Genomic DNA, 17,187 nt, shown 5'->3' on the forward strand with positions numbered 1-17,187 from the left:
GTTATTGCTTGTCTTTTGGATATAAGCCATTTTAACTGGAGTGAGATGATATCTCACTGTAGTTTTGATTTGCATTTCTCTGATAATCAGTGATGTTGAGTGCCTTTTCATGTACTCTTTTGCCATTTATATGTCTTCCTTTGAGAAATTTCTATTCAGGTTTTCTCCCATTTTTTAATCGGATAATTTTTTTCTATAGTTGTTTGAACTCCTTATATATTCTGGTTATTAATCCCTTGTCAAACTGGAAGTTTGTAAGCATTTTTTCCCATTCTGTGAGTTGTTTCTTCACTTTGTTGATTGTCCCTTTGCTGTGCAGAAGCTTTTAACTTGATGTGATTCCATTTGTCTATTTTCTGCTTCGGTCACCTGTGCTTGTGGGTATTGCTCAAGAAATCTTTGCGCAGTTCCAGTGTTCTGGAGAGTTTCCCCAATATTTTCCTTTACTAACTTCATAGTTTGAGGCCTTAGAATTAGGTCTTTAACTCTTTTGGCACCTTTGTCAAAAATGGGTTTACTGTAGATGCTTGGATTTGTCTCTGAGTTCTCTGTTCTGTTCCATTGATGTTTGTGTCTCTTTTGATGCTACTACCCTGCTATTTTGGTTGCTGTAGCTCCACAGTATAATAGAAAGTGAGGTAATATGATTCCTCTAGTTTTGTTGTTTTTGCTCATCAGAGCTTTGGCATTCTCTGGGTCTTTGTAATTCCATATAAAGTTTAGGATTTTTTTTTTTTCTATTTCTGTAAAGCATGTCATTGGTATTTTGAGAGGGATTGCGTTAAATCTGTAGATTGCTTTGAGTAGTAGGAACATTTTAACAGTATTTATTCATCAGTGATACTGGCCTGTAGTTTTCTTTTTTTGATGTGCCTTTGTCTGGCTTTAGTATCAGGGTAATACTGGCACTCATAGAATTAGTTTGAAAGCATTTCCTCCTCTGTTGTTTGGAATAGTTGGAATAGCATTGGTATTACTATTCTTTAAATGTTTGGTAGAATTTGGCAGTGAAGCTATCCGGTCCCAGGTTTTTCTTTACTGGGAGACTTACGCCTTTTGTCTCATTACTTGTTATTGGTTTGTTCAGGTGTTAGATTTCTTCATGGTTCACTCTTGATAGGTTGTATGTGTCTAGGCATTTCTCCATTTCCTCTAGATTTTCCAACCTACTGGCATATATTTGCTCATAGTAGCCACTAATGATCCTTTGGGTTTCTGTAGTATTGGTTGAAATGTCTCCTTCCTTTGTCTTCTCTGATTTTATTTATTTGGATATTCTCTCACTTTTTGTTTTTAAGTTAATCTGTCTAAAGATTTGTCAATTTTATCTTTTTTTTTAAAAAAATAAACCAACATTTGTTTTAGTGATCTTTTATATTTTCTTCATTTTCAATTCATTTATTTCTGCCCTGATCTTTATTACGTCTTTTTTCCTACTAATTTAGTGTTTCATTTCCTCTTTTCTAGCTCTTTAAGATGCAAGGTGGTTAGGTTGTTTATTTGAATTTTTTTTTGTTGTTGTTTGTTTTTTGATACAGCCACTTATAGGTATAAACTTCCTTCTTAGTCCTGCTTTTATAATAACCTATAGGTTTTGGTATGCTATGTTTCCATTATCACTTGTTTCAAGAAATTTTCAGTTTTCTTCTTAATTTATTCATTGGCCCACTGCTTGATAACATTTCAGTTTTTGAATATTTTAAGACCTGTTTTGTGACCTGACATATGGTCTATCCTTCAGAATTATCCTTGTGCTGAGGAAAAGAAGTATATTCTCCAGCTGTTGGGGAAAATATTCTGTAAATACCTATTACATCCATTTGATCTACAGCACAGATTAAGTCCAGTGTTTCTTTGTTGATTTTCTGTCTGGGCAATCTCTCCAATGCTGAAAGTTGGGTGTTGAAATCTCCAGCTATTATTGTATTGGGGCCTGATATGGTTTGGCTGTGTCCCCACCCAAATCTCATCTTGAATTATAGTTCCCATAATTCCCATGTGTTATGGGAGGGACCCAGTTGGACGTAATTGAATCATGGGACGGTTTCCCCCATACTGTTCTTGTGGTAGTGACTAAATCTCACAAGATCTGTTTTTTTTTTTAATAAGGGGTTTCCCTTTTCTCATGGTTTTCCTTCTCTCTTCCGTGCCACCATGTAAGACATGGCTTTTGCCTTCCATTATGATCATGAGGCCTTCCCAGGCGTGTGGAAGTATGAGTTCATTAAACCTCTTTTCATTATAAATTATTCAGTCATGGGTATGTCTTTATCAGCAGAGTGAAAACGGACTAATACAGGGCCTATTTCTTTCTTTAGCTCTAGTAATATTTGCTTTATATATCTGGGTGCTCCAGCATTGGGTGCATATATATTTAAAACTGTAAAATATTTTTGCTGAATTGACCCCTTTATCATAATATAGTGGCCTTCTTTGTTCATTCTTATAGTTTTTGTCTTGTAATCAATTTTGTTTTAGTGACTATATTAGTCCATTTTCACACTGCTATAAAGAATTACCTGAGAGTAGGTAATTTATAATGAAAAGAAGTTTAATTAATTCACAGTTCTGCATGACTGGGGAGGCCCCAGGAAACTTACAATCATGACAGAAAGCAAATGAAAAGCAAACACCCTCTTCACAAGGTGGCAGGAGAGAGACGGGGGATGGGAGGAAGCACCAGACACTTATCAAACAACCAGTTCTCAGAGAACTCTGTCACAAGAACAGCAAGGGGGAAGTCCACCTCGAAGACTCAGTCACCTCCCACCAAGCCACTCCACTGCATGGGAATTACAATTCAAGGTATGATTTGGGCGAGGACGCAAAGCCAGACCATATAATTCCATCTCAGCCCTCCCCAAATCTCTTGTTTCTTTCACGTTTTGAAACCGATATGCCTTCCCAATGGTTCCCCAAAGACTTAAATTATTCCAGCCTTAACTGAAAAGCACAGGCCCAGAGTCTCATCTGAGGCAAGACAAGTCCTTTCCACTTATGAGCCTGTAAAATGAAAAAACAAATTAGTTACTTCAAAGACACAGTAGGGGTACAGGCATTGGGTAAATGTTCTCATTTCGAATGGGAGAAATTGGCCAAAACAAAGGAGCTACAGGCCCTATCCAAGTTCGAAATGCAACAGAGCAGTCATTAAATCTTAAAGCTCCAGAATAATCTCCTTTGACTCCATGTCCAATATCCAGGGCCCGGTGATGCAAGATGTGGGCTCGCAAGCCATGGGCAGCTCCACTCCTGTGGCTCTGCAGGGTACAGCCTCCATGACTGCTTTCACAGGCTGGCATTGATTGCCTGTGGCTTTTACAGGTTGACAGCGCAAGCTGTAGATAAATTACCATTCTGAGATCTAGAGGATAGTGGATCTCTTCTCAAAGTTCCATTAGAGCCAGTGCCCCAGTGGGGACTATGTGTAGGGGCCCCAACCCCACATTTCCTCTCTGCATTGCCCTAGTAGAGGTTTTCCATGAGGTCCCCACCCCTGGAAAATTTGCAACCTGACCATGTGGTAGGAAAAAAAAACCACGATCTGGGGAGAAATTCAAGCCAGCTGCAGAAACTTGTATAACTTCTGTCTGGATATCCAGGCATTTCCACACATCCTCTGAAATCTAGGTAAAGGCTCCCAAAACTCAACTCTTATCTTCTGCACACCTGCAGGCCCAGGACCATGTAGAAGCCACCAAGGTTGGGGCTTGGCTTGCACTCTCTGAAGCAATGACCTGAGCTGTACATTGACCCCTTTTAGCCACAGCTGGAGCTGGAGTCGCTGGAATGCAGGGCACCATGTCTAAGGCTGCACAGAGCAGCTGGGCCCTGGGGCTGGCCCATGGACAATTTTTCCCTCCTAGGGACTCTGGGTCTGTGATTGGAAGGGCTGCCATGAAGATCTCTGACGTGCCCTGAAGACATTTTCCCCATCATCTTGGCTATTAATATTTGGCTACTTCTCTTGTTTATGCAAGTTTCTGCAGCTGGCTTGAATTTCTCCTCAGATAGTTTTTTTTTTTTTTTTTTCCTACCACATGGTCAGGTTGCAAATTTTCCAAACTTTTATGCTCCGTTTCCCTTTTAAATATAAGTTCCAATATCAGACCATCTCTTTCTTTGTGCATATGAGTGTACACTTTTGGAAAAAACCAGGTCACATCTTGGATACTTATGCTTATAAATTTCTGCCAGATTCCCTAAATTATCTCTTTCAAGCTCAGAGTTCCACAAATCTCTAAAGCATAGCAAGAGTGACCTTTACTCCCTTTCCCAATAACTTCCTGATCTCCATCTGAGACCACCTCAGCCTGGATTTCATTGTCCACATCACTATCAGCATTTTGGCCAAAAGCATTCAAGTCTCGAGAAAGTTTTGTACTTTCCCACATCTTTCTGTCTTCTTTTGAACCCTCCAAACTGTTCCAACCTCTACCCATTACCCAGTTCCAAAGTCACTTCCACGTTTTCAAGTATCATTATATCACTGCCCCACTATCTCGGTACTTATTTTTTGTATTAGTCTATTTTCACACTGCTATAAAGACCTACGTAGGTCTTACTACTAGGTAATTTATAAAGAAAAGAAGTTTAATTGATTCACAGTTCTGCATGGCTGGGAGGCCTCAGGAAACTTATAATCATGACAGAAGGTAAAGAAAAAGCAAGCACCTACACAAGGCAGCAGGAGAGAGAGGGGGTGGAAGATGCCAGACACTTATCAAACAACCAGATCTCATGAAAACTATATGACAAGAACTGCAGAGGGGAAGTCCGCCCCCATGACTCAGTCACCTGCCATGAGGCCACCAGACCACTCCCCCAAAATGTGGGGATTATAATTTGAGATGCAATTTGAGTGGGGACACAGAGCTAATCCAACTCCTGCTCTTTTGTGGTTTTCATTGGCATGGAATATCTTTTTTTCCCTTTATATTCAGTATTTGTTGTTTTTATAGGTGAAGTGTGTTTCTGGCAACAGATCACTGGGTCTCGTTTTTTTGTTTTGTTTTGTTTTTAAATTTATTTAACAACTATTTTTATTGGATAGTTTAGTATAGTTACATTCAATGTTATTATTGATAAGTCAGGAGTTACCCCTGCCAGTTTTTTTTGTTTTGTTTTGTTTTGTTTTCTGGTTGTTTTGTTGCCTTCTCTTCCTTCTTTCTGTCTTCCTTTTAATGAAGGTGATTTTCTTTTGTGGTATGATTTAATTTCTTGCATTTTATTTTTGTGTATATGTTGTACTTTTTTTATTTGAGGTTATCGTGAGTCTTACAAATACTGTGTCATAACTCATTGTTTTAAGCTTATAATAAGTTAACATTGTTTGCAGAAACAAAGAAACAAGCAAAGTGAAAATGAATAAAAAGGACAGCTTAACTTCATTCCCCTGCTTTTTAACTTACTGTTTTATTCTATTTATATCTTACTGTTCTGTAAATTCATATTGCTACTTCTAATGCCAACCCAATGCCACAGAGTTTATTCTAGCCTCCTTCCTTTTCTTATGTGTAAGCTCTGCTGTCAATAAGAAACCTGGGTGTCATTATCCATAATATATGTATATATTTGCTCAATCATGGAGTACACATAAATTTTGTAATTACTGGGTAGAATACAATATTTTTGTAGAGCTCTTTTTCTCTTTAGACTTAATAGTACTAAAAATTGTTTTCTTTTCTTTTCTTTTCTCTTTTTCTTTCTTTTCTTTTCTTTTCGTTTCGTTTCGTTTCTTTTCCCTTTTCCCTTTTATTCTTTCTTTTTAGAAAGGGCCTCACTCTATTGCGCAGGCTGTAGTGCAGTTGCACAATTTTGGCTCACTGCAGCCTCATCCTCCTGGCTCAACGACTCTCTTTCTTCAGCCTTCCAGGTCGCTGGGACCACAGGCATGCACCACCATGCCTGGCTAATTGTATAGTTTTTTTAGAGATGTTGCCCAGACTGGACTCAGACTTCTGGGTTCAAGCAATCCTGCTGCCCCAACATCCCAAAGTGCTGGATGTGTTATACACATGAGCCATTGCCCCTGGCTTATCTGGCTTATATTTTCCAAAATCATTTAGTTCCTCTCTCACACACACACAGAGAGATGTACCACCTTCAGTATGATTACCTTATTCACTTATTACTGCAGTTAGGTTCATTTTTTTCTGTTTATATGCTTTACCCTATTCTTACTGATATCATGTATTCTTTTTTGAATATGTGAAATATTAACATGGAATGTTAGCTCATTCTCTGGGATTTAGTACTTTTTCTATTTTCCTCATGGTGTTTTGAAGTTTGGGCATGCCTGATCTATAATTGTGCTGAATTTGTGGGTTTTGTGTAGTTTTGTTTGTTCTTGTCATTCTGTTTTATATTTGGAGAATATATAGGTAGACAGAATTCATTGGTTGCCTGTTTCTTCTGCTACCCTAAAGTCTCCCTGCATAACTTCTAACTGGAATAAAACTTAGAGTCAAAATTAGAACTCTAGAAGTGACAACAGAAATCTCTTTTCCCTTAAGCCGTGAAGATGCTCCATGCTCCATGTTTTTGAGGGCCTTCCATGCATTTAACATTAGGCTTTATGTGCGTATCATTTCATGTAAACGTTATAATAACCCTGTGACATAGGTGACCTTACCACTCCATTCATCACATAAGGAAATAGGCTAAAGTGCTTAAGAAGTTTGTGTAGTACCTCAATGCTGACATATGGCAGTGTGACATACAACTGAACTATCCATACTCGTAACTACCACAGAGGCTGAGTGTTAGATACCTGTAAAGCTGCATGTGTATATCTGTACGGTATAGTATATTATGTCATAGGTTATGCTATACTATATTATTCTCAAAGTAATCTGATAATTGCTAGTTAGGCATTATTACCTTATTTTTACACATGAAAGCACTGAGGCTCAGAGAGGTATTTTTATTTTTTTATTTTTTTATTTTTTTTATTTCTATTTTTATTTTATTTTATTTTTTTTATTTTTTCCCATTTATTTATTTTATTGCATTTTACATTTTGGGGTACATGTGAAGAACATGCAAAATTGTTGCATAGGAACACACGTGGCAGTGTGATTTGCTGCCTTCCTCCCCATCACCTACATCTGGCATTTCTCCCCTTGCTATCTCTCCCCAGCTTCCCACCCCCCACTCTCCCTCCCCTATTTCCCCCCAACTGACCCCAGTGTGTAGTGCTCCCCTCCCTGTGTCCATGTGTTCTCATTGTTCAACACCCGCCTATGAGTGAGAACATGCGGTGTTTGATCTTCTGCTCTTCTGTCAGTTTGCTGAGAATGATGGTTTCCAGGTTCATCCATGTCCCTACAAAGGACCCAAACTCATCGTTTCTGATGGCTGCATACTATTCCATGGTGTATATGTGCCACATTTTCCCTATCCAGTCTATCGTCGATGGGCATTTGGGTTGGTTCCAGGTCTTTGCTATTGTAAACAGTGCTGCAATGAACATTCGTGTACACGTGTCCTTATAGTAGAACGATTTGTAATCCTTTGGATATATACCCAGTAATGGGATTGCTGGGTCAAATGGAATTTCTATTTCTAGGTCCTTGAGGAATCGCCACACTGTCTTCCACAATGGTTGCACTAATTTACACTCCCACCAACAGTGCAAAAGTGTTCCTATTTCTCCACATCCTCTCCAGCATCTGTTGTCTCCAGATTTTTTAATGATCGCCATTTTAACCGGCGTGAGATGGTATCTCAGTGTAGTTTTGATTTGCATTTCTCTGATGACCAGTGATGATGAGCGTTTTTTCATATGTTTGTTGGCCTCACGTATGTCTTCTTTTGAGAAGTGTCTGTTCATATCTTTTGCCCACTTTTGAATGGGCTTGTTAGTTTTTTTCTTGTAAATCTGCTTTAGTTCTTTGTAAATTACGGATATCAGCCCTTTGTCAGATGGGTAAACTGCAAAAATTTTTTCCCAATCTGTTGGTTGCCGATTCACTCTAATGATTGTTTCTTTTGCTGTGCAGAAGCTGTGGAGTTTGATTAGGTCCCATTTGTCTATTTTGGCTTTTGTTGTCAATGCGTTTGGCGTTTTGGTCATGAAGTCCTTGCCTACACCTACGTCCTGAATGGTTTTGCCTAGATTTTCTTCTAGGGTTTTTATGGTGTTAGGTCTTACGTTTAAGTCTTTAATCCATCTGGAGTTAATTTTAGTGTAAGGTGTCAGGAAGGGGTCCAGTTTCTGCTTTCTGCACATGGCTAGCCAGCTTTCCCAACACCATTTATTGAACAGGGAATCCTTTCCCCATTGCTTGTTTTTGACTGGTTTGTCAAAGATCAGATGGTTGTAGATATGTTGTGTTGCCTCCGAGACCTCTGTTCTGTTCCATTGGTCTATATCTCTGTTTTGGTACCAGTACCATGCTGTTTTGATTACTGTAGCCTTGTAGTATAGTTTGAAGTCTGGTAGTGTGATGCCCCCCGCTTTGTTCTTTTTGCTTAGAATTGACTTGGCTATGCGGGCTCTCTTTTGGTTCCATATGAAGTTTAAGGTGGTTTTTTCCAGTTCTGCAAAGAAGGTCATTGGTAGCTTGATGGGGATAGCATTGAATCTGTAAATTACTTTGGGCAGTATGGCCATTTTCACGATATTGATTCTTCCTAACCATGAACATGGGATGTTTCTCCATCTGTTTGTGTCCTCTCTTATTTCGTTGAGCAGTGGCTTGTAGTTCTCCTTGAAGAGGTCCTTTACATTCCTTGTTAGTTGTATTCCTAGGTATTTTATTCTCTTTGTGGCAATTGTGAATGGAAGTTTGTTCTTGATTTGGCTCTCTTTAAGTCTGTTACTGGTGTATAGGAATGCATGTGATTTTTGCACATTGATTTTGTATCCTGAGACTTTGCTGAACTTGCTTATCAGTTTCAGGAGGTTTAGGGCTGAGACGATGGGGTCTTCTAGATATACAATCATGTCGTCTGCAAATAGAGACAATTTGACTTCCTCCTTTCCTATTTGAATGCCCTTTATTTCTTTTTCTTGCCTGATTGCTCTGGCTAGAACTTCTAATACTATATTGAATAGCAGTGGTGAGAGTGGGCATCCTTGTCTGGTGCCACATTTCAAGGGGAATGCTTCCAGTTTTTGCCCATTCAGTATGATATTGGCTGTTGGTTTGTCATAAATAGCTTTTATTATTTTGAGATACGTTCCATTGATACCTAGCTTACTGAGTGTTTTTAGCATAAAGGGCTGTTGAATTTTGTCAAAGGCCTTCTCTGCATCAATTGAGATAATCATGTGGTTTTTGTCTTTGGTTCTGTTTATGTGGTGAATTACGTTTATAGACTTGCGTATGTTGAACCAGCCTTGCATCCCCGGGATGAAGCCTACTTGATCATGGTGGATAAGCTTTTTGATGTGCTGTTGCAATCGGCTTGTCAGTATTTTATTGAAGATTTTTGCATCTATGTTCATCATGGATATTGGCCTGAAGTTTTCTTTTCTTGTTGAGTCTCTGCCGGGTTTTGGAATCAGGATGATGTTGGTCTCATAAAATGATTTGGGAAGAATTCCCTCTTTTTGTATTGTTTGGAATAGTTTCAGAAGAAATGGTACCAGCTCCTCTTTGTATGTCTGGTAGAATTCAGCTGTGAACCCATCTGGACCTGGGCTTTTTTTGGGTGGTAAGATCTTAATTGCTGCCTCAACTTCAGACCTTGTTATGGGTCTGTTCAGGGTTTCGGCTTCTTCCTGGTTTAGGCTTGGCAGGAGGCAAGTGTCCAGGAATTTATCCATTTCTCCCAGGTTTATTAGTTTGTGTACATAGAGTTGTTTGTAATAATCTCTGATGATGGTTTGAATTTCTGTGGAATCTGTGGTGATATCCCCTTTATCGTTTTTTATTGCATCAATTTGGTTATTCTCTCTTTTCTTTTTTATTAATCTGGCTAGTGGTCTGTCTATTTTGTTGATCTTTTCAAAAAACCAGCTCCTGGATTTATTGATTTTTTGAAGGGTTTTTTGTGTCTCTATCTCCTTCAGTTCTGCTCTGATGTTAGCTATTTCTTGTCTTCTGCTAGACTTTGAGTTTTTTTGATCTTGCTCCTCTAGCTCTTTCAGTTTTGACGATAGGGTGTCAATTTTTGATCTCTCCTTGCTTCTCATGTGGGCACTTATTGCTATATATTTTCCTCTAGATACTGCTTTAAATGTGTCCCAGAGATTTTGATATGTTGTGTCTTCTCAGAGAGGTATTTTTATGTGATTTCACAACTATTAAGTGACATGGCCAATATTCAAATCTGAGTATATTCAAATTAGCCTATATAGTGAAAAAATGTTCAGCTGTATGAATTATTTGATTAAAACCTCATCAAGTTTAACTCAAAGCCAAAGTATGGCCTTTAAAATTAGCTTCAATAGCAGCTGTTTAAAATAAACACATATGTATTTATAGGGCTCACATGGCACTATATGATTGTTTGTCCTAGAGAAAAAATTTGTAAGGCAACATCTTTCCTCTTCTTATTTTAGCACAAAATATTTCCCCTTATGTGTTTTTAAGTGTTTCATAAACTATTATATTTAGTCATGTAAAAATACGTATTACATATTGAAGTGACAGCAGCACTTATGGGGAGTGATTACAGCATGTTTTATTGTGTAATCTCTATGTTTAGAGGTATCATAAAATAAGTAGGGTGCTGTTAAGCATGGTTCAGAATTGCAGTTGTTGGCCTCTTTGTGTTTAGATATGTTTGCCTACCCACAAATGTGTGGAAACTCCTTGGGAGCCTAGATTCCTGTTCTTTCATCGGATTTCTCCCCATCCCAAGGGTGTGTTTGCAGTGCCCTAGGAAAGACATTTTGTGGCAATTGAAACCATTTATTCTTAAGCAGTTTATAAATAGTCACTCATTTTCCTACTCTGCCTTTGAAGAGAAGCAGAAGCTAAAAGTTTTTGCTCATGACCAGACCTAGAACCAAAAGTGGGAGAGTTCAAACTCTCATCTCTTTTTCCTGGCCAGGACACCCTTTCCATGCGGGAGATCTTCTCTCCCTTGCGTGAGCTAGGGAAGATTGTTTGGACCTTCAGACTGTCTCAGCAAAACATTTTGCTTTATATGAGGTTAAGCATTTAGAAAATTATCGCCATATCTGCATCTATTTTTTAGTTCTATAGAAATGCAAGAATAAGCAGAAAATAGCACCATACTTTTACTGTTTAAACTTTAGTTATTTTCCATACGTTGATATTTTCTATTTAATAAAATTCATAAACATCCAGAAATGGACAAAAATAGAATATATTCTATTTCTATTTTCTTATAGTAATAATTCAGACTATAATTAAAAACAGTTAACTAATAGTTATAATACTGTTTATTAAATACTTGCTGTGTGTCAGGCACTGGTCTAAGAACTGCTTGGATTGGTGGGGAATATTTGTAGTCAACAGCTTATGACTGGTTTTGGTCTTCTCAAAATTCCCTTCCGCAAAGAATAGTTTAATCCAGTAGACACACCAGGCAGTATTGGCCACCTGAAACCTTATCAAAGGAGTGGCATTAACAGGCAGAGGTCGGTTGCTAGAGGTTAACTCTGCCACCTTTTGATATTTCTGTGCATCTGTTGAAGCTGGGGTTTTTTGTTTTTCGAAGGCCTGCATACAAAGACATCTCGATATGACTTCATTGTGTTCATGAAAGGGATTGCACAGTTTATTTTGCAACTTCAAACCAAGCGTCATTATATGAGTCTCTTAGGAGCAGGCTAGCAGCTTACCAATTCTTATGGAAGATAAGAGTATGGTGTTTACTATTCTGTGAGCTACCCAGAGTAATAAAATAGTAGTAAAAAACATTTTTAAAAAAGAATGTGGTGGTTACTGTCATCACTACTGCCAGTTATAATCCTCTTCATGTTTGTAATTCTTTTCTAAAGTACTTTTAAATGTGTTAAAAACTACATCATGTTTGTAAATTTCTAGAGATAAAATAAGCAACTGTCAATACCTATAGGAAGATGCGTATTTGAGAAGTACCTCAATTGAAGATATTTTTGTTCACTTCCGGGAGCCACAGAGAAATTTAAGGTTAAGACTGTCTTCTACTGATAATGGGTGACTTAGTTCACTCTTTCAAGGATAGTGACTTTGTGTCTGATAAGAAGGCTGCAGCTACTTGACAAATTGACTTACACAACAAGGGCTAAAGTCACCTAATTCAGTGAGGAGAGAAACAGTGCTTTCAGAGACAAAAGGGAAAAAATATTCTTATGTTTGAGTCACATTTGAATTTTGCTTTTTAAAATCCTAGGATATTTTGTTAGTAGTATCAATATGAAATAATCACTAACTTTTGTAGGTGGCTGTAAACTACGGGACATTTTTACCCCTAGGATTTTGTCACTTACTGTAGAAGGGGCAGAAATGTTAAAAAAGGTATATGTTAATTTCTTGTTCACTGGAGAAAAGGACAAAGTAAAAGAAAATATAGTAAAAAAATAGCAATTTATCTTGTTTATTTTCACTAATCTGTGGAAGGCATGCTCAAGAGTCATTTGAAATACCATAGTAAATGATATTTTAAAAAGAGATGAAAGTCAACCTACAATTTTATTATTCTAAAACAGACATATTTCTCTGTTTTCTTTTCCTGTCCTGTCTGGTCTATAGGTGTAATTCTTAGTAGAAGGGACAGAGCAAGTATTCAGCTCTTGGCCAGGCACAGTGGCTCATGCTTGTAATCCCAGCACTCTGGGAGGCCAAGGCAGGAGGCTTACTTGAGCCCAGGAATTCAAGAGCAGCCTGAGCAACATAGGGAGACTCCATCTCTACAATAAAAAATAAAACAATTAGCCCGGCCTGGTGGCATGTGCCTGTGGTCTCAACTACTTGAGAGGCTGAGGTGGGAGGAGGGGGTCACTTGAGCCCAGGAGGTTCAGGCTACAGTGAGCCCTGATTCATGCCACAGCACTCCAGCTTGGGTAATGGAGTGAGACCCTGCCTTGGAAAAAAAAATAACAGCTTTTTGATTTTAATGTTTGGCACATTATGTGGATGATAATAGAAGTAATACCTGTCATTTATTGTGTGCCTACTATGCGTCAGTCTTTGCCAGCTACTTTATTCTCATTATTTAATATTTATAACCATCATATAAGTATTTGTTATCTCTGTTCTATGGAAGAGGAAAAAAAAAGCAAGCCTCAAAAAGGTCAGTAATGTCTCCAAAATAAACATTTTTCTGTATTATTTTGGCTTTATCATCACTTTTTGAAAGCCATGTATTAATCAAATTTACCTTTTATCATTTATAATTCCTGTAGTGAAATATGCTGAAGCATTTGATAACTACCTGTAATTTCCACGTTAAAATATATTCGATAGTAATTTCCCATTGTAACTACCCGGAGACTTAAGTGAGTTCCCTGTACTCTTTGCACTTTCATTAAATATATTTAGAAGCTTGGAACATATATATTTTATAGGTACTGTACTACTTCCTAGAAGAGAGAGAATTTGATTCTTTTCTAGGTCCACATCCATGCTAAGCCAGGTGCCTTATTTTCAAGTATTTTAAAGAATTCAATTTTTTGTGATATTCATACTACTCACATGTTCTCACAACTTCAGAAAGCCTCTGAGACCCATTTGTTTCATTTTTTGTAAGACAATAATTCCTTCTCTAATTTTTTGCAGATAATTTGTTAGATTTATGACATAGTTGTTTCTTCAACTTAAGGTTAATTTTTCTAACTCTTAGTGAGCAATATTAGCTGTAGTATGCACATACAGTGGGCCAAAGTTATCTTTGAGAAAAAAAGTAGATAACATTACCATTTGTATTGTACTATTTTGCAGGAAGTGTGTGTGGATCATTTCTTTTGCTCCATATTCCCTGCTGACCATTAGGGTTTAATTATAGCTAAAACTCAGAGGAACTGGTGTCAATATATTCTGCGTTTGGAACATTCACAGTGTTCCCAAGTGTGCGGTCTTCCCAGCACGCTTCATTTGCCACTTCAACCACAGTTCACCTTCATGAGCCACAAACTGCTACTCAGCATCCCTCTGTTGACTCCCCTCATCTCTACCCAGTCTTCTTTTTTCCCCCTCACCTCTACACGTCCAAATGCTACCCTTCCCTCACATCCTTTCTCGTGTGCCACCTTGTCCACTTCCTGATCGCAGGTTAACTTCTCTCTTCTTGTAGCACTGTAAACTATATGTGTCTTAAGACCTTTATCAAATGGAAAGTGTTACAATAAACGTCTTCTAACTACCACCTGAGTCAGGCACTCGTGTTAAAATGGAGATGATAAAATATGACATATGCATACCTTAAACATTCCTGTGAAACTGTATAAATGAGCATTCATTTACCAAATATTTACTATAGAGCTAAGGCCCTTTCTTAAATATCCAAGTTAACTGTGCTTGCAGAGGAAAATAACACTTTCTTCCTGTGGTTTTATATGACTTAAAGGAAGAGAATAGAAATGTCTACTTTGTATATGTTCATTTTTATATGTCTCACTATATATGAAGACAACTGATTTGCCCAGACTGCCAAGGTCTATAATCTACTTCTCATGGAAAAGGACCCTCCCTTTGAATCATATCTTCATTTGCATAATCATATGCAAAACAGTTTGCAGTTTCAGCAAAACTAAAAGGGAACATGGAGAGCATTTGACTTTTTTATTCCAGAAGCTGAGTTGAATTGAGACGGATGTTTGAGATAGGGTAATGCAGATGGTTGTAGTCAGAGGAACACATTAAGTCCTTAATATCAGAGTAGGTCAACATAGGCAAATGGACAAGTTACAGGTTAGGACATAGTAATGGGAGGAAGTACCATTACAAGGAGTAGATTGGGGCAAGATGTTTAGAACTGAAGCTGAGAGTAACAAGAGAGGGCTAGAATTTCCCTTTCAGTGGCGTGTGGCATGAGACAGAGGACTCCTCATAGGACTGGAAGACATAATCTTATCATTAACTGAGGATCATCTATATATCTAATTTATCAGGCTTTGTCTTGCTTAATTCTCACAAATTGAATGGTCATCTTTCTGATCATTGTATCTCTAGTACAAAAAGTAGATGCTCAGTAAATATTGGTGGAATTGAATGAATATGACCCTGTGAAGTAGATGTCATTAGCACATCTTACAGATAAAGAAACTCAGACCTAGGCTAAGCTGTTTACACCAGGATACATAGGTATTATAATAAGTGGCGAGGGGGAGCAAGCAGATGAGTGTTGGAATGAAAAACTAGGATTGTATGACTTTTGCTATGGAAAATATATGTTTATACTTGGTCACTGAAGAAGCCTCTGTACAGTTCTACCTAATAGCCACTAAATTGTGAGAGCTCTTATATACAGCCTTGAGACCTGTTTATAACACTGTTGACTAAAATTCAAACTTAGCCAGCCCTACGTTACCAGCAAACCTTCTTATTATTATCTTTAAATTGGGGTCAGTGAATGGATCCTTAGTGGTCAGTAGATTTAGAAAAGCTCTATTTTTTATTTTATTTTGTTTGGTGTTATATCTTTGTTTTGTTTTTGCTATAATTGATCATTTATAAAGCTATTTTATGGTTTAATAAAGGAAGGGTAAGTCACAAAATACAGACCCATCTGTTAAACAGGCATGCCAATTTCCTGTGGTTCTTGTGTATGTTTCTTTCTTTAAACAAACAAACAGAAACCTCCAATTATGAAAACAATGCATGTTAAACCAAGGAAACTGCAAAAGGGAAGCCAAGAGTGATAATCACCAACAGATCTGTCATCCAAATGTAAACATTTTATTAAATATATATGTAGGCATCTTTCTGCTGCATGCTTTACACAAATTATATCATACTGTGTACAGGTTTTTCCCCCTCAAATTGTATCCTTCGTATTCATCTTTATTTTTACATCATGATTTGGTTTGTTTTCTGCATTTTGTTTGAATAAGCATTTTCCTCTGTGAAGTTTATTCTGATTGCATTCGTTTTCATAGTCCTTTTCAAAATTTAGATTTTTATTCAGATAATTATAGATTCATATCCAGTTGTAGGAAGTAATACAGAGAGACCTCTTGTGCACTTTGCCTAGTTTCCCCTAATGGTAACATTTTGCAAAACTACAGTGTAATATCCAACCGACATTATTACAATTTGCTGATTTTATTCAGAATTTTCAAGTTTTACTTGTACTCATTTGTGTGCGTTTGCATGAATTTAGTGCTATACGGTTTCATACCTGTATAGGTTCATGTAGCCAGCACCATAGTCAAGATGCTAGCAATGGCAAGTCCGTATGGCTTTGCAGCAACTCAGTTCTTATCTTCTTTAAAGAACTCATCCAAAGGGCATAAGGCAGAGAGAGACTGAGGCAAATTTTTGATCATGAGTGAGAGCTTATTAAGTTTTAGAGCAAGAATGAAAGGAAGTAAAGTACACTTGGAAAAAAGCCAAGCAGACAACTTAAGAGATTCAAGTACCCTGCTTGACCTTTGACTTGGGGGTTTATACGTTGGCATGCTTCTGGGGTTTTGTGTCTCTCCTTTGATTTTTCTTTGGCACAAGCTGTACACATGCTCCATGGCTTGCCAGCCCTTAGGAGGGGCTGTGGACACAGTGTGTTTACTGGAGTTGTATGCATACTCAATAGAGGCATTCTTTTCTTACCAGTGTAGTGTTCCTAGGAGATGGTCACAGACCATCTCCAGCGTTTGGCCTCTTAGTATGCATGCTTTAGCCCGCTCAACCAACTCCTGAGATCTAATCAGGAAGCTGCTGATCACCAGCCTCAGTTTTCTATCTACTGGGTGACTGCCTTTCCCTGGTATCAGCAGCAACCAATTACTATTTTAGTGAGACTGTTTAACAACCGCTTGACCATCACCTGATGGTCACCTGACATTCTTGGTGTTAAGGGAGTGGGGTCTGTTTCCGCTCCTACTCTGATCATGTCTGCCTAGCTACCCACTCTAACAAAGATATTGTGTAGTTCCAACAACATAAGGATCCCTTTTATAATCACATCCAGCCCATCCCTAACCCCTGGCAACCATTAATCTTCCCTCCATTTCTAAAATGCCATATCAAAAACGTTACATAAATGGAATCAGACAGTATGTATGTAACCTTTTGTGAATGACTTTGTTCACCCAGCAATAGAGGGCAGGGTGGAACTCTTTTTTTT

General features: G+C 37.9%; 1 protein-coding gene and 1 long non-coding RNA gene across 5 annotated transcripts in view; both read left to right on the forward strand.

Annotated features, from left to right (window-relative positions):
• NBAS (NBAS subunit of NRZ tethering complex) overlaps positions 1-17,187 on the forward strand; it is a 434,255-nt gene that overhangs the window by 336,497 nt on the left and 80,571 nt on the right. The window lies entirely within an intron of this gene.
• LOC116562128 lies at positions 5,941-12,485 on the forward strand. The gene is made up of 2 exons (XR_004273783.1): positions 5,941-6,919; positions 10,231-12,485. It is a non-coding gene; the product is annotated as an uncharacterized LOC116562128 (long non-coding RNA).

The sequence above is a fragment of the Sapajus apella genome, unplaced genomic scaffold (assembly GCF_009761245.1).
Source record: "Sapajus apella isolate SASKATOON/1434 unplaced genomic scaffold, GSC_monkey_1.0 scaffold31, whole genome shotgun sequence".
NCBI classification, from domain to species: domain Eukaryota; kingdom Metazoa; phylum Chordata; class Mammalia; order Primates; family Cebidae; genus Sapajus; species Sapajus apella.